The sequence below is a fragment of the Mus musculus genome, chromosome 10 (genome assembly GCF_000001635.26).
Source record: "Mus musculus strain C57BL/6J chromosome 10, GRCm38.p6 C57BL/6J".
Lineage (NCBI taxonomy): Eukaryota > Metazoa > Chordata > Mammalia > Rodentia > Muridae > Mus > Mus musculus.
The window spans coordinates 87,810,489-87,837,135 of NC_000076.6; the positions used below are offsets into that span (position 1 = coordinate 87,810,489).

The window sequence follows — 26,647 nt, forward strand, 5'->3', positions numbered from 1 at the left end:
ACATGATAATCCCACTTTTGAGTTATTAGTCAGGGGAGTCAAGAAGATTCCTCAAACAATATAGGCCAGTGTTGTTGCCCTTGGTTGCCTCCCAGAGGTTGAAGGTAAGGCCCTATTGCTGAAGACTCTAAGTACTTGGGACACACAACTGGGAGGACCTGAGCTGGATCTGCCCTGAAAGAATACTGGAGGTAATCGTACAAGCTTGAGAGAGGGAAGTAACCTATAGTCCTACCTATCTGTGATTAATGGCTGGCATGACAAGATAGCTCTAAGGGTGCAGTAGGGGATTCACATCTTGGCAGTAACCAACAACTGGACTCAAGGCCAACTCAACCAGGAGAGAAATCATGCCTGGTATTGGAAATCTAACCAACTACCCAGGGCCAGTGAGGTCATGGATCTTAGAAGAACGCCTACTATCTCCACTTTAATAAGCCAACAAAAACCCTAACTATATTCTAATTATTTGTCCTTATATCCACAGAGAAGTATAACTTTCATCCTCATCAAAGAACCTTCCTTCTGCAACAGAGACCATTATAGAGAAGTCAAATGATCAAAATGCATAGGCCAACTGATCGCAAGGTGCATGATCCTACTGGAAACATAGAACATGACTCCTGCCTCTAAAACTCAAAAAGAAAAAGAGAGAAGGGGGGAGGGAGAGGGAGGGAGAAAGAGAGAGAGAGAGAGAAGGGAAGAAGGAAGGGAGGGAGGAAGGGAGGGAGGGAGAGAGAGAGAAAGAGAGAGAGAGAGAGAGAGAGAGAGAGAGAGAGAAAGAGAGAGAGAGAAAGAAAATAATCAAGAAAGAGATGGTGCAGAGATTGTGAGAGCTGGAGAATCTGCTGCACAGTCTTGTGTCCTAGAAGTCATAGGGAAGCTTCACCCAGCATACTACAACTTCCTAAACAAGTCCTGACCAAGAACATCAATAGACATGCTAATGTAGACGGAGGAGATCCCATGGGTCCCCACTCCTACAACACCTAAACACCGTAGAGAGGGGGAGAATTGTCTTCCCCAAGGATGAACCCCCTAAGTGGTCATACAATACTAAGTGGTCAGCCCTAAAATCATATACACACAGCAATGCTAAATGGACTCAGTGGGTCATTTATACATGTATGTATTTATATAAACATACATGACAACAGCAAGTAAAAATAAAGAAGCTATGAATTTGAGATGAAGTGAGGAGGCATGGAACACGGGAGCAGTGAGAAGGAAGAAGGGGAAAGGGGGAAGTTATTTAATGATATTTTAATTAAAAGTTAAGTAAGGAAACAAATTTTAGACTTTCAGACTGTTCAACAGACCTTCCGAGCCTGCTAGCCCTTCATGCATCAGATGGGAAAGAGGGTGGATCTGAGAATGGGCCCGGGAAAAAGTCCTGAGCATTCTCTTTGAGCATACTTCCATCCTCTGCCAACTCTCTGCAGAACTGCCTGAACTATCATTCACTCTTTATGTGAGAAGAAAGTGCAAACCTGCCCAACAAGAAACAGGGAAAGGGGATAATATTTGAAATGTAAATAAAGAAAATATCTAATAAAAACAAAATATTAAAAAATAGCATTGATATGAAAACAAAACAAAACAAGCAAACAAACAAAAACCAAAAGACTAAAGTTCTTGTTCAGACTTTGCCACTTCTTTCCTGGGTGATTTTCATTAAGTTCCTTGACTTCTCTGGATCCCGTTGTTCTTCCCTCACTGGTAAATGGAAAGTGAGAGTCCACAACACCCATCTGGTCACAGAGTCCCCAGTGAATGGTGCCTCAGCCAGCCTCAGCAACAGTGTCAGGCCTGGGCTGCTCCTGCCTCCCACTAGTGTTGGAGGCCTCCACACTAGGATGCCCTGCCAGAGGCTTTGCCCAGCTCCTCACACCACACCAGTCAATCCCCTCTGACACACACACAGACCCTAAATGGTCAGCTGGTCATGCCGCCCTGCCCTAAGCATGCATCTGCCCAGGATCACAGAGATGTCAGGGGAAGCTGCTCTGACTTGGTCTCCAGCACAACCTGACACTGGAATCTCTCTCATCAGGCAGCGGAGGAAACATGTGGGATCAATTAACAGGACCAACCAGGGAAGCAGGCGGCAACTTCATCTGACTTCCATGGGTTTATAGAAAGTGGAATGGAGCAAGCTAGCTTCAGCACAGCACTGCAGGGGGCTTCTTGCTATCCCTGAGCGCTTCAGCACCTAAGCAACCCTCAAGCCTGAGCACTCTGCTTCACCACCAGGGGAGGGATTGATCTCTCTGTGCTTAAAGAGAATGGTAAATAAGAAAGAGACAGCAGGGACCTCAGGGGAGGGACAGACTCAGATGCAGATTTGCAAGGCAGAAACGCAAGTAAGGAAATCGGAAGCAAGGCAAATATGCTAGTCTGTACTCACAGCCTAGCAAAGACAGGAAGAGAGAGGTCTACGTCACTACACAGGATACATGCAGCCATAGGCTGCATACACCCAGGAGCATTTCTTTTCCCACCTATCCTTGCCAACAATTAAGTCTTTGTCCTCACTGGTTAAGTAGCTTTTGCAGTCACAAATTCCCCCAGGGTAATTCAGCAGGGGCTGTGGGGCTGTGGGGGGTCCTGGATTACTTTCCTCTCCTTCTATCAACCATCCTGACCCAGACCTGCAGCATGGAGTTAGCTGTCCCTGAAGGCTCTGTTTGCCTGGCAGGGTATTACACAGGTTGAAAACTACACTGCCTGTGTCCTGTCGTATTGGCAGGTGTCTGCCAAGCACTCATACACACACACACACACACACACACACACACACACACACACATATGGAACATCCTCTGCTTCCTGGGTACATGGTGGCTACTGAGCAAGGAGGATGAGAAGCAGGGTGTCCTCGTTTCTAAAAGGCACTTGAAATGTGCAGCAGCGGCAGGCAGTCTCCCATTTGGCTGGCTGCCAGGCACAGAGAAGGCACTTTTGTGCACCTGGATGCTTTTGATCAAGTGGAATGAATCTCTTCCTCTCCTGGGGAGAAATGTTTATATGCAGGAGTCTTTAGGGATAGTCATGGTGACAGCCTGGTGTGTGTGTGTGTGTGTGTGTGTGTGTGTGTTAATGCCACAATGGACCCATTTAATTTATGCACTTAATATGTACCGATAATTTTTAAAACACATATGAAATGCAGACGCTTAAGACAAGGTTAAATACCACCAGCCCTGGACCCTTGGGGGAGAAAAATCATCTTTGGAAATTCTAATGTGATTCCTGCCTCTCTTCTCAACAGCGCTCCATAGCTCTCTTCCCTGCCAATGTGTGCTTCTGTCATTTTTTACAGCAACTCCTGTTCCCCTCCAAGGGTGATGCTCCAGCTGAGGCTGTCTTGCAGGCTGTCTCTGTGACCCATGCTCTCCAGCATCTAGCCTCTCCTAGGAGCTCCCAAATCCAAACGTGCCCAGTTCGTTACAAACTCTTATGCAAGAGAAAGGATGTGTTCAGGAGACTTTTCCTTGCCCCTCCAGGGTTGAAGAGAGCAAGCCAATGCTATGAAATGTGGCCCACAAAAAGCATCGATTCTCATTTCACATGGGCTTCCAAGAAGAGAAAGCCAAAGGGTTCTTGGAGCTATCCCAGGCCTTGCCTTTATGGGAAAGGGACAGTGGTGGTGTACACCCTTAGGCACATGGCTCTTCCTTTCCTTCTTTATCACGTTTGAAAGGTGGTACAATATGCAGAGCATAACACTTAACCCTTCTGCCCCCTTTAAGTATACAATTTGACAATTTTATTATTCTCACTGTTAGACAACCATCATCACAGCCCCTCCCCTGTTTTTTCCTGCCTATCAAACACTAGCTCTCTATAACTCACCATCTCAGCCCTTGAAACCCATTCTTATAATGTCTTTATCTATGGATTTGGCTAATTCTGTGTTCCACTGAGTGGAAATGATATGATATTTGACGTTTTGTATGTCTGGCTTATTCCTTTGAGTATAATGTCTTCAACAACATATCATGATTCAGAACTGACTTCCCCTAGAAGGCTTTATGATATTCAATCATACATATGTGCAACAGCACTTGGGTTATTTTTATTTATGACAATTGTGAGCAAAGCTTCCATAAATATGGGTGTCCAGTATCTCAAGACTGCTGTCAATGCATTTGGAGTCTCTACCCCACAATGAAAATAATTGACCTTGTGGTAACCCAGTGTTGATGTTCTTGAAAAACAACCTCATTGTTCACTCTTAGCTATACTATTTTAAATCCCACCAGTAGTGGGCTAGATCTCCAGTTTCTATGTATCCTTGCCAATACACGCTTGTTTCTATTGTTTCTCTGTTTGTTTCAAAAACGGGGATTCTCTTTTGTTTCTTATTTCAGTGGGAAGGACTGTTGGATCACCCTACTTTCCTTTGCTTGGCAGGAACATCTGTCTTAACAATGACAGTCAGCTTGAACAATGACAGTCTATACTCAGTATAGACTCTATCTGAATATGTTATATGTATATATACACATGAAATAGATACATATATGCAAATTCAAATGCTTGAAGACATTGCATACACATTGTTTGGGGGCCATCAATTCTAAACAGTGACCAATTAAAATGTACTGAAAATTTTTAAATTTTATCATTTTATTTTATCCATACTGTTACTTTGTCTCCATGTATGTTTGTGCACCACACACATGTACCCCTATAGGCCAGAAGAGGACACTAGATCTCCTGGAACTGGAGTTACAGACAGTTGTGCACTCTCACATGGGTGCTGGGAATTGGATTTGGGTTTTTTGAAAGAACAGCAGTGCTCTTAACTACTGAGATTTCTCTCTAGCTCCATAGTGAAATGCCAAAGAGCAATCTCCACCCTTTTTTTAAAAAAGAAAAATTTATTGGTTATTTTATTTATTTACATTTCAAATGTTATTCCCCTTCTCAGTTAAACCTCTTGTCCCCTCCCCCATTCTTCCTGCCTCTATGAGGGTGCTCACCCACCCTCCCACCCTCCTTCTTCATCGCCCTGGCATTCCTCTATGCTGGGTCATGGAGCCTCCATAGGACCAAGCGTCCCCCCTCCCATTGATGCCAGACAAGACCATCCTCTGCTACATAGGTGGCTGAAACCATGGGTTCCCCCATGTGTATGTACTCTTTGGTTGGTGGTTTAGTTCCTGGGAGATATGGGGGGTCTGGTTGGTTGGTATTGTTGTTCTTCCTGTGGGGTTGCTAACCTCTTCAGCTCCCACAGACCTTCCCCTAACTGCTCCATTGGGGGGTCTCTGTGCTTAGTCTGATGGTTGGCTGCATGCATCTGCATCTGTATTGGTCAGGCTCTGGCACAGCCTCTCAGGGGATAGCTATACCAGGCTCCTGTCAGCAAGCACTTCTTGGCATCAGCAATAGTTTAGTGTCTGTATATGTGATGGATCCTACCATCTCTCTATCCCATTTACCAAAGCCCCAGTAGAACTAGACTTTCAACAAATTGGAACGCTGTAGAATTAGTTAATGAAATCAGTGGAAACCTGCAGCCAAGCTTCAAAAGTATTAATTCACTGATCGCCACCATTAGGAAGAAGATGACTGAAATGTATTATGGTTTGAATATTTGTGAAGCCCCAAAAATGTATATGTTGAAACCTAGCCTTGAGGCACTGGGGTTATAGGAAGATCTGAGGTCTTTGGGAAGGAATTAGATCCATGAAGGCAGAACCCACACGAACAGGATATGAACGCTTTGACAAATGAGAAGCCTGAAGACCACCATACTTTTTCTATTGTGTTAGGCCACAGTGAGAAGGTGGCACCCAGGAGTTAGGAAGCAGACCCTGCAGACTCTCCCAGGACTAGTCGGCCTGGGAGAGGTGAACATCCATCCTGCAGATCCAGAGGATGCTCTGGTAGAGAGGACAGGCTGGATGTTCTGATGCTTACAACAAGTCTCAGTCCAACCACGGTACCTGCCCTGCTTCCCAACTCCAGTCTGCAAACACAAGGGACTGCTCCGCTCACCTCATATAGATTCTCTTCTCTCCGTTCTTCCTCCTGCCTCTCTCACTGAGCTGCATAGCTTGCCAGGATCATCGATGTGTTCATATCGCAGTTCCCAAGCCAAAACTGCTATCGTGTATTTTCAAAGAGGCAGAGACTGGTTAACACATTAAAACTTGCTGAAGTATGTTGTAATTTTCCCACTAAGGTGAGTCCAGAGCTGAGCTCAGACTGAATTGCCATGAGAATTTTGGTTTCATTTTTGTTGTGTTGAAGAAGAAATGTTTCTTATTACTACTACTACTACTTATTCACTCTACATCCCACCCACTGCTCCTCTCCTATTCACCCTTTCCCACAATCTTTCCCCCATCCCCCTAGCCCCAGCAAAGGTATCCATCATTGGCTGAAAAGTATACATTTTTCAGCATGGAGCATTACTGCTGACAAAAACCCACTTTAGGAAGTAAGATTTCTTCTCTTATTCATAGAATGATTCATGTCACACACACTTCTTTTTTGACTCACACGGTACGTCACAACAGGCTTTGTAAGGCTTATAATTACTGAGGCTATTTTTGTGTCTCTATTCATTGCTTTCCCCCACCCGCCTTCTCTGCATTAATAACCAGTCCATCCCCCCCCCCTCATTATTCAGTACGCAGCAAAATAGAACTGGTGTCAGCCAATCAGCCTCTTGTATGGTGACTCATTTTTAGGCAGAAGCTTAAAAACATTGGTCCTTGTCAACAGAAATTAAGCCTGCTGCTACCCTATTCCTGAGGTAGATCCAGGAAAACTCTGAAATAGAATGGGAACAGATCTCATATCTAATTAGATCCTTTCTATCTCTGAGAATTGTATTCAGTGCAATCATTACTGCCACCTGCTTGACAGTGTGTACAATACTTTGTTTAAGCTTCCCCACTACTGGATCCATTTAACAGACCAAACCACTGAGGCTCAAATTAAAAACCAGGCTCCATGTGATTTGGACTTTGTACAACCATAATTTTTTTTTAAATCTCACTCCATGCATCCTCTCAGTCTATAGTTCTTCCCAGAAGATATGGATTAAAATATTGTGGAGTGCTTTCAAAGAATAATACTGGGTTTCTTACATCAGGGTCATGCAGGAGCTGGCTTGTTAGATACACAGTGGCAGCGTCTTGGGCTGGCCTAGTCAGGTGGCCATTCCCACAGCACCAGAAGATGACTCTGCAGCCCACTGAGCATTGACAGAAAACACCATGGCAAACAGCCTCAAGTAAAAGCTCAGCTGTCCTAGATGAGAAGTGAGCAAGCTAGATCTTGGAGGATCAAATGGGGTATGTCATCTGTTTCCCCAATCCATGGCAACCCCACGTTTAGCCTCACAGCCCATAACTGCCCCTTGAATCGATATCTAGATGATGCCATAAGACAGTTACTGAGCCAAACATCTTACAGGCATGTCTCTGGGGCCTTGAACCTCTCCAGCACCATCAGCAGCTTCGGTCTGGCGCCGGCTGCAGCAGCTGGAAGTTCAGAAGTCAGTGTCTTTGTGAAGCCAGGCACTCTAAATCTAATTCCAGACACAATCTGCTGCCAGCTGCAATGAGCTGCTTCTTCCTCCGGGACCTGTTTCTCCATGAGTTACATCAAGGTCCTCAATAAATGGGCGTATGGCAATAATCAACAGCTGGACAAGAAGTCAGAGGACTTGGGTTCAAATCCTGTCTCAGCCACTGTAGTTGTGCCTAGGTGATTGCAAGTCCCCTAGGTTGGTTTAGCTAACTGGGAAGTAGGGGTGGAAGCATTCACTGTAAAATCATGGGAGAGTCTCACATCTTGTAGGCAGGACAGATTGTAGGTTGGAAGATTTGTGGTTGGGTTGGTATCCCAGTTCCTTCCCAGGAAGTCTTCCTTGGTTACAGGAGATGGCTGGTTCAGGCTCCGTAGTCCCCATTACCAGGAGTCTTAGCTAAGGTCACATTCTTAGAGTCCTGGAAATTTCCACTGAACTAGGTTTCTAGCTCATTCCCAACTTGTCCCCCAACCAGTTCCAGTTGTCTCTCCCGGTATTGTTATTCCCTCCTTCCAGCTTTCCCCATATGAATGTTCCTGTTCCCATCCCCACACATTCCCAGTTTATCCATTATGTCTGTTCTTCTCCTTACCAGGGAGATTCATGTATCTCCCCCTTGAGCCCTCCTTGTTACTTAGCTTCTCTTGCTCTGCAGGTTGTAGCACAGTAATCCTTTACAGCTAATATCTGCTTATATGTGAGTACATCCCATTTTTGTTTCTCTGGGTCTGGGTTACCTCACTCAGAATGATTTTTCCTAGTTCCATCCATTTATCTGCAAATTTTATGATATTATTTAACAGCCAAATAATAGCCCATGGTATAAATGCTTCACATTTTTTAAATAATTTATTTCTTACTCACATTGCATCCTAATTGCAGACTCTCTCCCTCCTCTCCTCCCAGTCTTGCCCTTACAAATCCCTCCCCCATGACCCTCGTCCCTTCTCTGAGGAGAAGGGGAAGCCCACCTTGGATATCACTCCACCCTGGGACATCTAGTCCCAGTAGGGCTAAGCACATTCTCTCCCCACTGAGACCCAACCAGGCAGGCCAGGTAGGGAAGGGGATCCAATGGCAGGGAACAGAGTCAGAGACATTCCTCTCTGCAATTGTTAGCAGAACACATGAAGGCCAAGCTGCATATCTACTATAAATGGGGGGCGGGGGACAGGTCCAGTATTCATTATTTCCAAAGCAGCTCCTGCTAGGTCAACCTATGGCCTCCATGTCACCTTGTCACTACGCTTAAAGAGCAATCTGGTAGTACCCTTCCTCTTGGTCTAAAACACTAAGAATCAAGTCCTTCTTTTAAAGCTCTCCCTAAAAGACCTTAAAGAGGATCACTCCACTTTCCCAACCTGAACCACCCTGAGAAGTAACCCCTAAGATTTGTGGCTTTATATCTCACTGAAGTGTCAGAATCTCTCACAGTTGCTTCTTCCTGTACCCAAAGCTTCAGGTCCAGTACCGTCCCCACAATCAGTATTGACTTTGCCTCATCTACTCTTCATCTCTACTGCACACTCATTGACTGGCTTCATCCAGCTTCAATCATGCTCCATTCTTAATGGGTAGGTTGCTTCCTAATGTTTTAGAATGAATTAGAAACCTTCCTTCATGTGGCCTCCGAGATACTGAGTCATAATTGTGTACTGGGTACAAGTCAACTTATTCCCCAGCGGCACATGTATTGGTAACTCTCATCCATCGAGTACCAGTGTGAGAGGCAGTAAGATCTTAGGAGGTAGGGCATATTGGGAGGGTCTTAGGCAAATCTGAAGCATACCTTCAAAATAGATTGTGAGACTCCAAGACCTCATTGCTTTCTCTCTGGTAATCGGATATTTTCCTCACACACATATGCCTGCCAAGATGTGATATGCCTTGCTGTAGCATAGGCAGGAGGGCACTCACAAGATCTAAGCTAGTGTCCAAAAATAAAATTCCAGGCTTAAGCCAATAAATATTGCTTATCATATCCATTACCTTTATCACTATTTCCACAGACTATCTGACAAAAGCAAATTAGGGGATTAAGAGTTTATTTTGTCTGCCCTTGGAGCATTTGGTTTATCATGGGGAAGTCACACAGGGAAGGAAGAACCCGAGGCCGCTGCTCACACTGCATCCACAGCTAGGAAGAGCTAAGAGGAAACCTGGTCTGCCTTCTCTATCTTCAGCAGTATGCCCTTAACCCATTGGATGGTGCTTCCCACATCCAGGGCGGGTCTCCCCACCCAGCTACCACAACTTGGAAGCTCCTTCACCAATGATTTTTGATGGCGTCTTCTAGGTGATCCTAGATCCTTTATTCAGCTAACAACCAGGATTCACTGTCACAGGCTCCTACCTAGCCACTGTGATTGGTCCAGACGTGAGAGTCCTGAATTATCTCAAGAGCACTACAGAACTGCACCTCTCACTCTGGAGTGGAGTCATCTCTGTCTCCTCTCTTCCTTCATCCCTTCCCAGTCACTGGTTGGAAATAAGAAAGAAGAGTACCCTACCTACTACTGGCAAACACTTTCTAAAAATTCAAGCATACAACCCATAAACTAAAGATGATAATACAGACAGGAGAAACCTGAACTTGGTAACACTGTTGAACTTCTGGTTCAACTAAACCTAAAGCCTTCATACTACTGAACTTACTATAATAAACAAACAAACAATGTCAGTGTATTAGTTACTTCATGTTTATGTTACTTGAGATACAGCAAATTGATTCATACACTTTTTCTCAGTCCTTAGTTCAGTGAGCTCATGATTCTAGGCATGGCTCAGACTAGCTCCAGGGTATCTTCCACAGGTACATAATCTAGGAGTTGGTGGACAAGGACAGTGTAGACTACATTTTTAACACACTGAAGAACAATTCTTTTCTGGCTTCCACTTGTGCTGGCCCACATTTTTCTCTTCTTTCCAGACTGATCCCTGATGCATTCAGGGCAGGACAGAGGGCAGATCATTTATTACATGGAGTTGACGACAGGTGTGCTTGTGACCCATTGCCCCTGCCTCCTGCCTCTCCTTCTGGGTCCCCCACCCCCCTCAGCTGCTTCTTCCCACTTCTGATGCACTGGACATTAGGTAGCATCTATCCCCATGGAATCAGTATCCATCAAACCTCCTCTACAGGACTAGAGATGAGAGCCAAGAGACAGCTGTGGCCACCACCTGTTTTGACTGTTTGAGGTTGTTTTTCTAGACTCCCATGGTGCATTTCTCCATGGAGTGGCATTTGAATGATATTAGTGATGCCCACAGTTGATGTGGTACAGAGCTCTGCAGTGCCCTCGCATCACAGAAGCTCGGCACTGATGCAAACACTCATGTAAGCCCTGTTTTCCACATGAGGTAATGGACCAAGGGAGGGGAAATAATTTGCCAAAGTCCACACAGCTGGTGAACGAAGCCCCTATTTCCTGGATCATAGGAAATAAAGGTAGAAAAAAATGGGTCCTGTGATTTATTTTGGTTTAATTAAACCAGTCTTTTCTAAAAGTTTCAATGAAAAACAATAGATATGAAAATGAACCTGACCAAACAGTATGAGAAACAAAAGCTACTTGAGCTGGTCCCGACCCACTTGCTTGTTGCATCCAGCCTTGCATGGATTACCAGTTCTGGAACATTTTTGCAAAAAAAAAAAAAAATCCTCTTCAAATGTGCCAAAAGAAATAAATTAGTTAATTTTTTAAAAGCCCTTTCTCCTTTCAAGCTATCTCCTCCTCCCTCCTTTCTTCTGCAAGGCAACATCTCTTGTCCTCTGCTTGGCTCCTGAGTGTGGCTCCCTTCCTTCACCCCGGGACCTCTTCACCCCTTCTTAGAGAATGGCAGGTGCCCATTGCCAACTTCCACATGGCCCTTGCCACACAATCACCGAGGACAGCGCAGCTGCCTGAATGTTGTAAAGAGAAAAGAGTGGGAGAGAAAACCTGAAGAGCAGAAGTTTCTCGAATAATCATTGCAGTCATTCTTCCAGCCTGCCTGAGGTTTCACTATAAATCTCGAGTTCTGCCTCGGTCTGACATGTCAGGGTGAACTTTTCAGCTGGACAGTTAAATAAATGTCCAAGGTCACTGGCAAGGACGGATGCTCGCAAGGCTCTGTTCTGGAACTTTCCAAGTGAAGACAGCCCCACCCCCACGTGTTAATTTAAGGTTCCGCCCTTTGTTCTGCTTAACTTCGGTGGTTTGAATCTCAGTGAGGTTCTCTCAAAGAAACCCTAAGATAAAACCTTTGAAACAGAGCCTTTCCAGTGCATCAAAGGGTCTCCCAAGCATGGCTCTGTCTGCCAGCACTGCAAGGTCCTGCGTGCTACAAATCCAAGCCCATCTTACATCTCTTCATCAAATACCTCAACAGCATCACCCTGGTACAGTGAGTGTGACAAATTCTTCCTAAAGATGGACTGGACTTGGCCAGGGGATTAGAGAGTCACTGTCAGGCCAAATCCAATGGTTTTCATGACAGACAAGGAAGCAAGGCTGGAGGTTAGGGGGAGCTAAGAATGTAACCAGGAGGCTCTTTGAAGCAGCCCTCAGTCCAATATGATTTTGAACTTGATAACTAAGTTCTCTCCTTTTCAGATAAGGCATAAACACAAATTCTAACAATTGTTTTAGAGCGCTCGCCCTTCCCTTCCTCCAACACCACCCTGATGCTCTCTTCCATGCATTTTGAACATGCACTTTTGTCCCAGACTAGGCATCTGGGACTCTATAGTCGCACCATGTGTGGGCTAATATTGTTTGAGCATGAGCGGGACTATAGAATATCTCTGTAATCTCAAGGAACCCATGCTTGGTTCATTCATGGGGCTACCTGGTAGGCATCAACCAGTTCAAGAGAGAAAAGCTATGATTTGGTCATGGGTCCATCAGTAGAAGCCTGAAGAATAGGATTGTTGGAAATGTTTTCTTCTCTCCTCTTTTCTACTGATATTTATGATTTCACAAGATTTGAGGCATTAATTACTCTACGTTATTTCTTGGCCCTATGCTGTGTCCTGGCAATGTTGTTGGCACTTTGTATTTATTAGCGAAGACCCTTCTGCCTGGGATGTTTGTTGGAGCAATAAATACAAACTGTAATGATAAGGGAGACAGAGTAGAGAATAAGCATAGTAGCTGCATGAATTATATATGAAAACATAGGGGCAATTACATTGGGATCAAAGGAGATCGGAACTAATGTGGCATGGAACTGATGTTTCAAATTAAATATTTAGATAGGGCTCAGTGAGAAAATGGTCAAACTGAAGCACAGAGCCTTCATCCATGTCTGCTTGTGTGAGAGCAAAGTATTCAGAGTGGCTGAAGTAAGGCACAGTGGAAAAGAACACTGTCGCTACTGGCCAGCTGTTGGTCAGGGGCATCTGCTTTCTTTTTTTCCTTTTTTTCTTTTTCCATAGCCTATGTCTTTTGTGTTCCCCTATTTTTATATCAGTCTTCTCTACTCAGCCTCTATGTTTTAGGTGAGTGTTGTAAAATTTCACCATGGGAGTCTAGAATAGGCAGATCTGGGGAACTAGTATCCTGGTCCTTGTAACTAGTCTCAAAGTAGACATCGAATGTGTTAATTTTAAAATTCAGTCGCAAGGCTTTTGCTGAACCTGGTCTAGGTTGTCATGTTGATGGATCATCAACATGAGGTTTCCAGCAACTCTTGTGGTCGTGTGAAGCAGAAAGTTGCTTTAAGAATGAGGACATCATAGAGAAACCCAGAGCCTAGGAGGGGAGTAACAAGGATTCCTAGTGACATTATTTGCATACCTGGATCCATTTCTACCTGAAGCTACAATGCCTGGTCTTTTAGATGATGTACTGGTAGCTTTCCTTTTGAACTCGAATGACGCTGAGGTTCTTTTTCTGAATGGTTCCTGATCACAGCACTCATGAATGTATCTTGAGTTCTCAGTGGTCCTTCCTAGTCAATCAAAAGAGTCTAAGGAGTCCATGTGAGTTACAGGGTAAGATTTAAAAGAAATTTGGACCATAATCCTGTTGTAGAGTTTTTACAACCATGACCATCCAATCCCAGCTCATCTGTTCCATCTCATTTCAGAGTCTAGGGTTTTTTTTTATTTTTTATTTTTGTTTTGTTTTTGCCTAGAAAATTTTTCCTGGCAAACACATAAATATTAAGATTAAAGGCTAAAATTTGGAACTGTAATAACTCTTGGATGGAAGCCCTTCTTGCTTCTAGTAGCCTAGATTGCCAGATTCTAGCCCTGCTCCCCCGACATTCTGAAGTACCAGGATTTGCTTCCCTTTTCCTGCGTCTCGATTTCCCTGTGCAAATGTAATGTTGATTCCTTCTCCCCAGTACTCACCATGCCCTCTTCGTGAATGGAACGTATTTTATTTCCCTTGACTTTGGGTTCAGCTATGCAGTTAACCCTGAACAATGGATGTATGTAGAAATGTCAGTGAGCTACTCCCAATCTTTGGCTTCAAGTGGCCTTCTACTCTTATGCTTAGTTAACACCATCAGAAGATCTCTGCCCCATTTGCCCTATGGCTCTCAGGAGAAAGATCCTATGCCCTATACTAAACTACTCCAACTGAGTCACAGCTCTCCACCTGGAGATGGAGCTATGCAAGCTAGTCATCTGCCCTAGCTGAACAGACTGTACTGAATCTAGCGACAGTAAACACTGTCTACCTCAAGAATCAGGAATGTGGGGTCATTTGTTATACAGCAGTTGGTAACTAATATACTGACCCTATAGTATCTGCTACCCACAGCAATCTTCCAGGGCCAATGTCCTTGGATATGCACCCACCATCTGCCTTTCCCAGGCATTCTGGTCACCTTGGAGTAAGATATTTTGACTCTGTATATATAATAGTAGAGACTTCTAGTTTCTTGATTGTAGAATTTCCAGACAAAACAAAGGGTGCCTAGTTAAACTAGAATTCCAAGTAAAAACTGAATATTTTGATATAAACATGTCCCAGGCATTAGATCCAAACATTTGTCCCCAAATAAAATTTATCCAGACCTTCTACAATCTGCAATTGCTAAATATGACAGCCCTTTGTATATTCTCTCTAAATTCCTAGGCACAGAGATGAATAATGGAGGTGATGTGGAGTTGTTTCACTCCATATTCAGTTAACTGAACCCATTCACTCCATTTTGTACTTGATTAGGAAAATATTTCTCTTCTCAACACACTGGCGGTGAACCAGAGTTGAATACCAACAGCCATGGCTTCAGATTGCAAATGGCTGCTTATCACGACTCAGCTTAGAGAAGGACTGTATCTTACTGTCAAGTTGATTAAAGTCTTCAACTCCAGAATCAAATGCCTGTCCAAGAAGCTTTCAATTTCCTTTGTGATAAATGGGTATAAATCATTTTTCTCTAATGTTATTCCAAGTTGCATTGTGTTACAACGGTGTTTCTGTTAAGCCTCAAGACCTTTTGAAGCTTTTCCTATCTTTCCCATGTGCTTGCTAACAGCCATAACAATGCTCTCTCGGGTCTTGCATATACGCAATCCTGCTCTAGCAAAGACTCGAGAAACTCTCTGGCCAGTAGAAGCCTTGGGTAGGAGAGACACAAGGTTGCATGTAGATTCTTTGTCCTAGGGCTGATGAGCTGGTTCAGTCATGAGGGAGCTTGCTGTCCAGTCTCATGACTTGTGTTGGAGCCCTGTAGCTCACAGGTTAAGAGAGAACTAACTCTCACAGGTTATCTTCTGACTTCTACATATTAATTATGGCACATGAGTAACCACCCCCACCCACTGACACACATATACACAGAGATAGATAGAAAGATAGATAGATAGATAGATAGATAGATAGATAGATAGATAGATAGATAGACAGACAGACAGACAGACAGACAGACAGTGGCTGAAATATAACATACCAAGCAAACTGATCCAGACTCACTTTTCAGTCAACATCTTATGAACAGCATTACATATCAACTGATCCATGTGTGATACACTATGAATCTGAAATATCCCCAGAGCTCACCTGGTGACTGTTTGGTCAGAGGTGGGGGCTATAAAACTCATTTGATAATGAGATGTTACCCCAGTCCGTAACTGGTCTGTAGATGTGTTCATATCTTTATGAGATATTGGAAATGATACACACCTCAGGAGGTGAAGGAAGTTGCTCACTGGGGTCATTGGGGGTTATATCTTGGCCCTGGTCCCTTCTCCACCTCCTTCCCACCAGCATGACATGAGCAGCTATCCTTAGCTGTGCCCTTCCGCCATGATTTCTGCTCCATTACAAGTCCAGAAGCAATGGGACCATGTACGTATGGGTTTCAATCTCTGAAAACTTAAGACAAAATAAGCATTTTCTCTTTTTAAAAACTAATCATTTTATTTATTTACATCCCAAATGTTGCCCCTCCTACTCAATCCCCTTCACTTCCTCCTTCTCTGGGGCATCAAGTCTCTTCAGGATTAGGCACGTTTTTCAATCACTGAGTCCAGATAAGGCATATGTGCCAGAGACCTCCAACCAGCCCATGTATGCTCTTTGGTTGGTGGCTTAGTCTCTGGTTGCTTCCAGGGGTCCAGGTTAGTTGACCCTGTTCTTCCTATAGGGTTGCTATCCCCTTCAGTTCCTTCAATGCTTCCCATAACTCTTCCATAGGGTTCCCTGACCTCCGTCCAATGGTTGGCTGTAAGTATCTGCATCTGTCTCAATCAGCTGCTTGTTGGGCCTCTCAGAGGATAGCCATGCCAGGCTCCTGTCTGCAAGCACAATATAGCATCAATAATAGTGTCAGGGTTTAGTGCCTGCCCATGTCTTTTAAAGCTGTTTATCTCAGGCATTTTTCCACACTGAGGGGAAGCAGACTAATACGATATGCAAATAGCTCCTGACCTTGACTAATGTTAGCATCACCTAGAAAACGTTTTAAGGAATACTGTTCCCTAGGGTTTCCCTCCCCTATTCTGTCTCAATTGATGGAGCATTAGCATCCTTAGACCCTCAGGTTCTACGGTAGAGGAAACAAGAAGGACTATCTACAAATGCAGCAGTCGGACAGGACAGACAAGGACTCTGATCGATAATGATGTCTTCCATGACTTCCTCTCTCAGCTTCTGCCCACACTATTAACAAAGCATGGCGGCATCTCAGCAGGGCGCTGTAAAGCAGGACTTTGCTTAGCTGCAGTTGTTCTTCATTGCCTTCTCTAGAGACAGTATACATGCACAGCATAGCTCAGAAAATCAAATTCAGAACACCAAAACCATCATAAAGCTTTTAAAAATGTATATGTGTATAATGTTTAATACAGCGTAGAGCCCATGATGATCAGCCTCACGGCTTAGCACCCTGCTTCAACAATCACATTCTTTTCCTAGCCTTGTTTCCTAGTCTGATTGTTTTGTTTGGGGTTTTATTAGATATTTTAGAAGCGACATCAGCTATGAGATCATGTACCTGTAATTACACCAGCATTTTTCTCTAATACCTTAAAAATGTTCAATTAATAAACATAAGGCAGCCGTCACAGCAGTCATTGTTAAGTGCACAGTTTGGTGCCATCAAGTCTGTTTGCACAGTGAGTATCAACACCATCTGTCCTTGTTTGTTTTCTATCGATGTGATAAACACCATCCACAAAGTCAGCTTGTGGGGAAAAGGGTGTATTGAGCTTACCCATCCGGATCATAGTCCATCACTGAGGGAAGCCAAGGCAAGAACTCAAGCAAAGCAGCCCCCAGCAGCAAGAACTAAAACGGAGGTCATGCAGGAATACAATTTACTGACTTGCTCTCTATGACTTGCTCAGTTTGCCTTCTTATCCAACCCAGGGCCACTTTCCCCAGGGTAGCACTGCCTAAGATAGACTGTCCCTCCCCACATAAATCAGTAACGAAGAAGATGCCGCTACAGACATACCTACAGGTCAGTCTGATAGATATGACTCATCCATTGATGTCTGATTGACAAATTCCAACCATCACTACTACTCTTCTTGAAAGCTATAGCTGGCTTCCTAGACTAAAACTGTATTGGCTCAGCACTAATTCCCAATTAATCTCTCCTGGCCCCTGGGGATGGCTATTCTTTTTCTGTTTCTAGGGATGTGACAACTCCAGGGACCTTATAAAAGCCACACAGTATTTGTCCTTTGTGTGTGGCATCTTTTGTTTAGTGGCATAATGCCAATAAATTTCACCTATGTTATAGTATGAAAGGCCCAAGGTTGTTTCACAGCCAAGACCTACCATTTCCCCTACCATTAGCAGAATATAATAATGCCATCTCTGATTGGGTTCCTTCCAACTTGGATGTCTCAAATGTGCCACTGTAGAACTCACAACAGCTTTGGTTTCTTGCACAGGGTCCACACAAGACTATACCAATGCAGTGGATTATGGGAAGGGGAGGGGCTCATAGGGATCTGCCCCTCCCAGGGCTGCTGGAAGAGAAGTCATGTTCTTTCCTAATGCATTCACCGCTGAGTTCCTTGTGCTCCAAAGGATGGTGTTACACTCCCTCCTTCATGAGTAGCCCTTGTTAAACTCAGGGTCTGAAAGCAAAAAAAAAAAAAAAAAAATCAAGCTAAAAAGCCATGAAAACGGATGAGAGAAAGGTGCCCAGGGAGATGGGCAGGGTCAGAAGCAAATTAGTGAGGATAGAGGAATGAGTGTGAGCAGAATGCATTGTGTGCATGGGAAAAGTTATGCCAAGGACTAAGTTAATTTAAAACAATAGGTTCTTTACATTTAATCTATTGAACGGATTATTCAAACAAGAGCCATATTGATTTTTCTAGAATGTCTCTTGAGTTGTCTTTATAAATATGGTGTGTGTGTGTGTGTGTGTGTGTGTGTGTGTGTGTGTGTGTGTGGTTTTTAAAGACTGGGTTAGCACTACTTCAGAAAGTCTCAAACTTGAGATCCTCCTGCTTCAACTCTTCTAGTGCCAGAGTTACAGGTATGTGCCAACATGACTGGCTGGCCTTAGCATTTTTGTTGTGGTGTGTTTTGTGTGGAAATCAAACCCAGTTCCTGGTACATGCAGGAAAAGGACTCGTCCCAGGAGCTACCTTTTCAACCCAAGTATGGCTGTTTAAAGAAGAGGATTCTAGTGGAAGTGTTGAAGATTTAGACTAAAATGAACAGAGATTATGCAAGATAATGTAGGCCTAGAATAGAGAACGTATCTGAGACAATGGCTCCGCTTCAAATAAAGATGAAGGATAATTCAGAATATGGAGCTAAGATGCAAAGACCAGAGAGAAGACATAAGAAATCTTTCCCAAAGAGCAGGAAAAACCCTGACCAAACTTACAACCAACCATATGTAATTGTTGTATATTTCTTATTCTCCCCCCCCCATTTGGATGAAAATATGTACATGGGGTGTTCAATAGCTACCATATCATATGCTGGTTGCAAGAAGAGCAGATCTCTTGCTCCCTAGACACAGGTGAAAGTGACACTCAATTGACTACTATGCCTAATGACATAATAGGACAAAACCTGGGGGGTCTAGGAAAAAAGGCTATTTTATTTCACATAAGGATGAGCAGCAGTTATCCAAAAGAAAGATTATGGAAGCATGGGTTTTCCATAGTTTTTGATTCTATGCTCATGAACTTGCAGTGTAATCCAGTACACCCATTGTACCCTGGTTTGTGTTGCTATGATGTAATAGTTGAGGCTGGATAATTAAATTGAAAAGAAATTTATGGTAATGTTATTGAACCATTCATAGAGGCAAGTCTTTTATGATTTAAACACCTCTTGTAAAAGATCTCACCTCTTCTTATTATAGTGCTCTTGGCAAACAAGACAGCCTAACAATAGTGTTTATAAATGCAGATTCAAAAACTGAGGGCTCGAACAGGGACTTGAACCCTGGAGCCTCAGATTAAAAGTCTGATGCTCTACCAACTGAGCTATCCAGGTTCTTAAGATCTCACCTCTTAATACAGTTAAAGGATATCAAGCTTTAGCTTGAGTCTGGAAGTAGACAATCCTCAAACCACAACAACACTGCCCTGCCAAACACAATGCTGGGTGACTTCAGAGGCCAGGTCATTTCTATGTGTCATGCTTCTGTCTTGCTATCTTGGGATATATATATATATATATATATATATTCTTGGGGTTGAGCCACCATCCTATGAGGAAACCCAAGGAGGTCCCTGTTGAAATCACCGGCCATGTGAGAAAGCAGGAAGTGAATGTTCCAATCTTAGAAGACCCATCCTAGCTGACACCGTATAGAGAAGAGATGAACTCTCCCCCATTGTACCCTGGTAACATTACAGGCCAATGATCAAAATAATGCCTGCTGTGCTTTAAGCAATTCTTTTAGAGGGACCACTTATCACATAGCAATGGATAACCAAAATGCTTAGCAAAAATGACTCTCCCAAAGGCATTCTGACTTCAGAATCCATATGCCCCAGTACAGGGGAACGCCAGGGCCAAAAAGGGGGAGTGGGCGGGTAGGGGAGTGGGGGTGGGTGGGTATGGGGGACTTTTGGTATAGCATTGGAAATGTAAATGAGCTAAATACCTAATTAAAAAATGGGAAAAAAAAAGAATGCTACGTTGCTCAGGTCCTTACTTGGAACATATATTCTCAATGTAACTGTGGCCTACAGATGACTCCCACCTTTGAGGCTGAAAAGAACCCTCAGACCCAAACCTGTATCTATTGCCCAGTTGATTCATTGATATAAAAGCTGAAAAAGTCTTACCCCAACTGGGGCCAACTACAAATGACTAGTCAGATCTCAGAGCCCTCGGTAGGGTCAATCAAGGCCTGGTTGCACATGAGCCTAACTTCTCTCTTTCCCAAGTCTGCCTCTTTCACTTCCTCTGAAGATGCTGTTCCTGAGAAAACTAGTCCAAAGCTCTTATATACAAATTTCCACTGCAGAGTCTTTTGTAAGAGGACGCCCTGCAGAGCTACACTTGACCATGATGAGAAAAGGAGTGGACTGAGGTGCATACAAAGGTGGCCAATGGCAGGCCCTCAGAGGCAGCAGTTCATGGGTAGGGCCAGGGAAACTGACTGTGTGTAAGCAAGGTGGGTTGAATGCCTACTGCATGCTGCAAATTCAAGGATAAAAGGCTACACTGGTCTAGAAACGTTGACCATCTGAAAACAGATATAGGCAAAGAAATGAAGACATTCAAGGCAGAGTAATAAATATTAACACAGGGGAGGGGTACATCAGGTTCATGGGGCCCTGGAGAGCCAGTATTCTGGGCTTGATAATACAGAAGGTGAATTGCATGCAGGAAGCAGTAAGTATTGCTGAAATACAAAAACATCGGAGATGGAAAGCAACATAGCTAGAAAAGCTGATGGGTAAGTGGAACATGTTTTACAACCCCCATTTCTCTTTGTTTGGAGTCACTCAATAATAAAGACGAGGATCGTCATTTCAGCACAGATTACTGCAGCAGCAACCATGAACACACTCCCTGTCTCCAGCCACGCACTTTCACATTGTATATCAAGATGTGGGCAAAAGGGATATTTTATAGGACCATAAAGTACTGCTAACTGGTTTCAAGCAATAGATCATTGGAAGCTAGAGGAGACTACTGAGTAGCTAGAGTGCTTGCTCAGCAAGCATGAAAACCTACGATCAGATCACCACCAACCCCACAATAAGCTGAGCATCATATTAGTTCATGTAACCCCAGCTCTTAGTGGGGTTGGTAGAGACAGGCAGATCCTAAGGGTTCACTGGGTGGGTAGCCTAGTGAGAATGGGGAACTTCTGGTTCAGTGGGAGACTCTGCCTCCAGGTAATAAGTAGAGAGCAACAAAGGCAGACATCTAATGTTCTGCTCTGGCCTCCATATGTGTGTACATTGGTTTGTGCACCTAAACACTCGTGGGTGTGCTCATACATAAACAGAGGAAGAAATAGATCATTTAAACTAAAGCTACGTTTCACAAGGATCACTGTGCCCACATCTTGGCATACAGTGTAAAAGTGCATGGCTAGAAATAGGCCATACACCTTTTCTTTATTATTTGATTATTTGTTTTTATTATTTTGTTTTTATTCAATGACTCCAAACAAAAAGGAATGGATTTGCTGCAACTCCAGTCATACTACTTGTGAAACAAATTAAGAAAGAAACAAACAAACAGAAAAAAAAACCCACAAGCTACCAGTCTGGGCACTTTAGGTCAGATGTGGCTCTTGATAGTGAGTGAATTGAGCAACTAGCTGATTAATTCCACTTTGTATACAGAGGCTGAGACAGCAGAAAAAAAAGTTTGCTAGTTTCATAAGAATATTAGTTCCTCTAATGCTATCCCTTGCACCCTGGAGAAGGCACCAGTTCTTCAAAATGTGGATGCATGCTAGTTAGACACTTTATGATACCACAATACCCAGGCAGATACTGAGATATTCCAGCTAACCTAGCAGAGGCTCAAGCATGCCACGGCCAATGAAGGACTTGGCTCAAGGATGAAAATATTGCTACTCACAGCCTGCTATCAAAAACATTTAATGTGAAGCTAGAGAGATGGTTCAGCGATCTCTTACAGACGATCCAAGTTCAGATCCCATATGGAAGCCCCTTCCCCCATGTGGAGGCTCCTGGCCATCTGAACTCCTGTTTCAGAGGATTCTATGCCTTTCTCTGACCTCCATGGGCACCAGGCATGCATTCAGTACACATACATATGTACAGGCAAACCACTTATACATATCAAATACAACAAATACATTTTTTTAAAGAACATTTGGTCTAGCCTGAGCTAAAATCTATTTGTCATTTGAGTTTGGCACTTACAAGCCACCATGTCTTTGAGTCACAGGAAGGAGTCAACCACTGAACAAAGCAACACAGAGAGAACCCTATCCTACTGACTTAAAGGGATAATCCCAAGACAAGGGCATTGTCACCATGCCTTGGGAATCCCTCTTCTTTAGGATTAGAAGGTAGAAAATAGTCACTGGGAAACATTTGTGTTTTAATAGACTTACTGTATACATACGAAACCAGAATTCCATGCCACTCAAAACTTTAAATTTAAATTATGTAAAGATCAAGAAGTTCATGCCTTTAATATTCACACAATAAAACATTACAATTTTAAAATGTCCCTCTTCCATCTTCTCTGCATTTTTTTCTTCTATTTTCAGTTTCTATGGCAAAACAATCAATCGTTGTTTCTAGCTTCTTGGTATCCTTTTTTATTATTAATTATTTTTCTACACTCCATATCCCCTCCCCCGCACCCGCCTGTCCACCTTGTTCCACATCCCATAACTCCTCCCCACCCCATCTCCACATGGATGTCCCCATCGCCCCCACCCCCCACCCCACCTGACCTCTAAACTCCCTTGGGGCCTCCAGTCCCTTGAGGGTTATGTGCATCCTCTCTGAATGAACACAGACCTGGAAGTTCTCTACTGTATGTGCACTGGGGGCCTCATATCAGCTGGTGTATGCTATCTGTTTGGTGGCCCAGTGTTTGAGAGATCTCAGGGGTCCAGACTAATTGAGACTGCTGGTCCTCCTATAAGAACTTCTTGATCTTTACAGTGAGATCTTATGCATATGTGAAAGTGTATGTAAATATGTATTCCATATATGGCATCTCGCTGCTCTATTCAAAACATTGTGCATTCTGCTTCTTAAAACTTAATATGCTGTAGATTATTTTGCTGTTGGAGCATGGAGAAGCTTCTGGGCTTTGGCAGTCTCTCTAACCTTCAGGTCACTCAGCCTATGATTGGGATGAATTTCAAAACACCACGTGGAGCTGTTTAATCTGTTATGCCATATTGTCAATAAACCTGAAGAAAATTAAAATTGCTATCCTAATAAATGCTGAGGCCATATACAATATTTACTTACTGAGCTAATATGGCAAGGAATAGTCTTGTGTGCATGCGTGTTTATCAAGCACATAAGTTTATATAAAAGTGTGAGATTACTGCATGGAAGAACTGGTGCTTTAATTTTTCTGAAAGATACTGACAAGTTACTATGGTAGGTTTTCTTTTGATGCTCCCCTTGCTCAGTCACTTACAGTTTTCCATCATAGACATGTGTGCCACTCTGTCTGGGAGATTTCTCCAACAGTAAAGACATGGTCTAAACTATCCACAGGGCAGATCAGAATTGTTGAGGACTGGACATTCCCAAGAGCAGCCCTCACTCATTGGCATATACACATGATGAATAAATGACCCAGTTTGTTGTTTGGCCAGACAATTCTGTACCATCTCTCAAATGTGTCCAGTGGCATTGAGTCTCATATTATCATAACAAAAATGTCTCATTAATATATCCTCCTGTGTCTTTATCTCCCTCTTTCTTTCTTTTCTTTACTAGGGTTACTTGGAATCACCTTTCAGATAAACTCTTTGTATTTCTGAACTTGTCTTTCAGGACTTATGCATTGCAAACTTAATTCCTAGTGCAGTATAGGAGGGTGGGACCTAATGGGAGGTTTGTAAGTCAAGAGAGTTCCATCCTCAGGTTCCTGGCACCTTCTCTTAGCTTATCACTCTATGTCACTTAAAGAGAAAGATAGAAGGGTATTGCAGACACTAGCACATTGGTTTTGAACTACTTAACATGTCAGATGCCTCCCAGGCCTGTGAATCATGTCAGATGAGATTCCCAATCTCCATTACCTTCATTTTTTTTCCACCTTTAAATTGACACCTCTCACCATCCATTTGTTTCTATAGCAAAATGCCCAAGGCCTGGCATTTTCTAAAGAAAGTAGTTTTAGTTAGCTTGGTTTTAGTGGTTGAAATTCAACATCAGGTGGCCCCATACTTGTCACCCTTTGGAAGAGCCTTCTGACTCAGCCAATAACATGGCAAAAAGATGGTGTCACATGTTGAAGTCGTGTGTGTGTGTGTGTGTGTGTGTGTGTGTGTGTGTGTGTGTGTGTTTTAGAGAGAGAGTTGGGAGGAGGGAGAGAGAAAGAGAAAATGAGCCTTTCTTCATAAATGAGCTTTATATATGTATTTATAGAATATTATTTATATAAAAATATTTATATTATATAATTATATATTTATATATTACTTATATATTATATTTTATATGTAATTATCTATCATATGTATATATGATTATAACTGAGCTTTATAATCACCTAGTCTTCAGGAACCTACTAAGTCTCTTAAGACCTAAATTATTCTTTCAAATTGGGCATCAAACTTTTATAAGTATGGTTCCTTTGGTGACCTAATGCTCAGATCCCACAAAGCGCCACCTCTCAAAGATTTTGTACTGGTTGGTTTTGTGTCAACTTGACACAAGCTGGAGTTATCACAGAGAAAGGAGCTTCAGTTGAGGAAATGCCTCCATGAGATCCAGCTGTAAGGCATTTTTTCAATTAGTAATCAAGGTGGGGAGAGCCCTTTGTGGGTGGTGCCATCCCTGGGCTGGTAGTCTTGGGTTCTATAAGAAAGCAAGATGAGCAAGCCAGGGGAAGCAAACCAGTAAGAACATCCCGCCATGGCCTCTGCATCAGCTCCTGCTTCCTGACCTGCTTGAGTTCCAGTCCTGACTTCCTTTGGTGATGAAAGCAACATGGAAGTTTAAGTTGAATAAACCCTTTCCTCCCCAACTTGCTTCTTGGTCATGATGTTTGTGCAGGAATAGAAACTCTGACTAAGTCAGATTTCTACCTTTCAATACCATGGGGAATCAAACTTCCAGAACGTGAGCCTTTGGAGGACAAACCTGATCACTGCAACACCAAGTTTCCTTTAAGGGGAAAAAAACAAAAACAAAAACAACAACAACAAAAACCCTCCAATACTATTACATAGCCAGAGGGAAAGCATGAGAGATGCCAATCCTAGCTAGAGAAACGCATGAATGAGGGACACTAGCAATTTGCAATCAACAGCAAAAATGCTGATCATCAAATCTTCCCCAGGTTTGCTAAGGGAAGGTGGCAGGTGCTGAAGTGAACAGAGATGTCAGGTCTTTGGAATAGGTCAGGGAGACCTGGGGCAGAAGGTGATCTTTGGAGGCTTCACATGTTGATCTAGGGTAGACAAGACAAAAAAGCAACTACAGACCAGGCAATTTTGTCATAAGGCTCCAAATGTTCTCCTGCTGTGATTTATGGACATGATTTTGTTTTACAGAGTCCTGTTTTCACAGTAAAGACACCCATTCTCAGAGCACCCATTAGTGGAGGTATTATAGTTATAACTTTATATAGCTAAACCCACTCAGCCTTCTCTGCTTCTGAACCAGGGCTGCAGAGCACTGGCAGAAAGAAGTCTCTCTATTCTTTAGTTTAATTATCAACTATAGTGTTCCCTTGATGCTCCTTTCTGAACAGTTATTGGAAAGGTCCCCCAGTGTCACTTCACCTCATCCTCTTATACTTTCTTCCTTGCTTGATGCACAGGGTCCTGTTTTCTTTTAAGGAAAAAGAACTGAGCAGTCAAAACATGGGTTCCTCCATGCACAGACGTTCCTCTTCAGAATCCATCCCTCCTCTTACTTTCTGTGCCCTCTTCCTCTGTACCTCATTTGTTTTCTCTGCTCTTCTCCACCCCATGCGGCTCTTGCCTCTGGTTCTCCTCCTCTCTTGTGTTTCTCAGGATCTCGCTGCATTTCTCAGACGCTATCAGATAAGTGTCCTCAAACTCAGCCTGCATGTGGATAGAAAGGCTTTCGCTGGCACTCCCTGTAGCTGGCTTTCTTGCTTCTTGGCTCTCATCTCTCAGTTAACAGATTGAACTACCATGTCTGCCCCACACTGCTTCCCAGCTGCCCACATGTTCCTCCATTCAATGTAACACAGATAAACTCTTTTCCCACATTTTCAGTTCTAATAAACCTATGCCTTACTCAAAAATCTATTATCAGTGTTCTCAAAGGTGCAAACTTACTATCATCTGGGAACTTGGTAGGCATGAACTTACTGACCCCATCCAACATCTGCAGGGGATGAAACCCAGTAATTTGTCCTTTATCAAGTTCCTTGAATAATTTCATTGTACACTTTTAATTTAAGCTCCATATTGCTAGCCCCCTTCTTTCTCTTTTTTGAGTGTGTGTGTCCCATGCACATGAGTATATGGATGTGTACACATATGCATATACCTACA

The 26,647-nt window shown here is 43.2% G+C and overlaps 1 long non-coding RNA gene and 1 other non-coding gene across 2 annotated transcripts in view; both read right to left on the reverse strand.

Moving 5' to 3' along the window:
* Positions 1 to 16,267: 16,267 nt before the first annotated feature.
* Positions 16,268 to 26,647, reverse strand: part of Igf1os — a 36,638-nt gene continuing 26,258 nt past the window's right edge. The window contains exons 2-3 of the long non-coding RNA XR_871929.2: positions 17,782 to 18,086; positions 16,268 to 16,292 (exon numbers count right to left, since the gene is read on the reverse strand). This is a non-coding gene — a long non-coding RNA (insulin-like growth factor 1, opposite strand). The remainder of the gene's footprint in view (positions 16,293 to 17,781; positions 18,087 to 26,647) is intronic.
* On the reverse strand, positions 19,398 to 19,470 carry n-TKctt21. The gene has a single exon. It is a non-coding gene; the product is annotated as a tRNA-Lys (tRNA).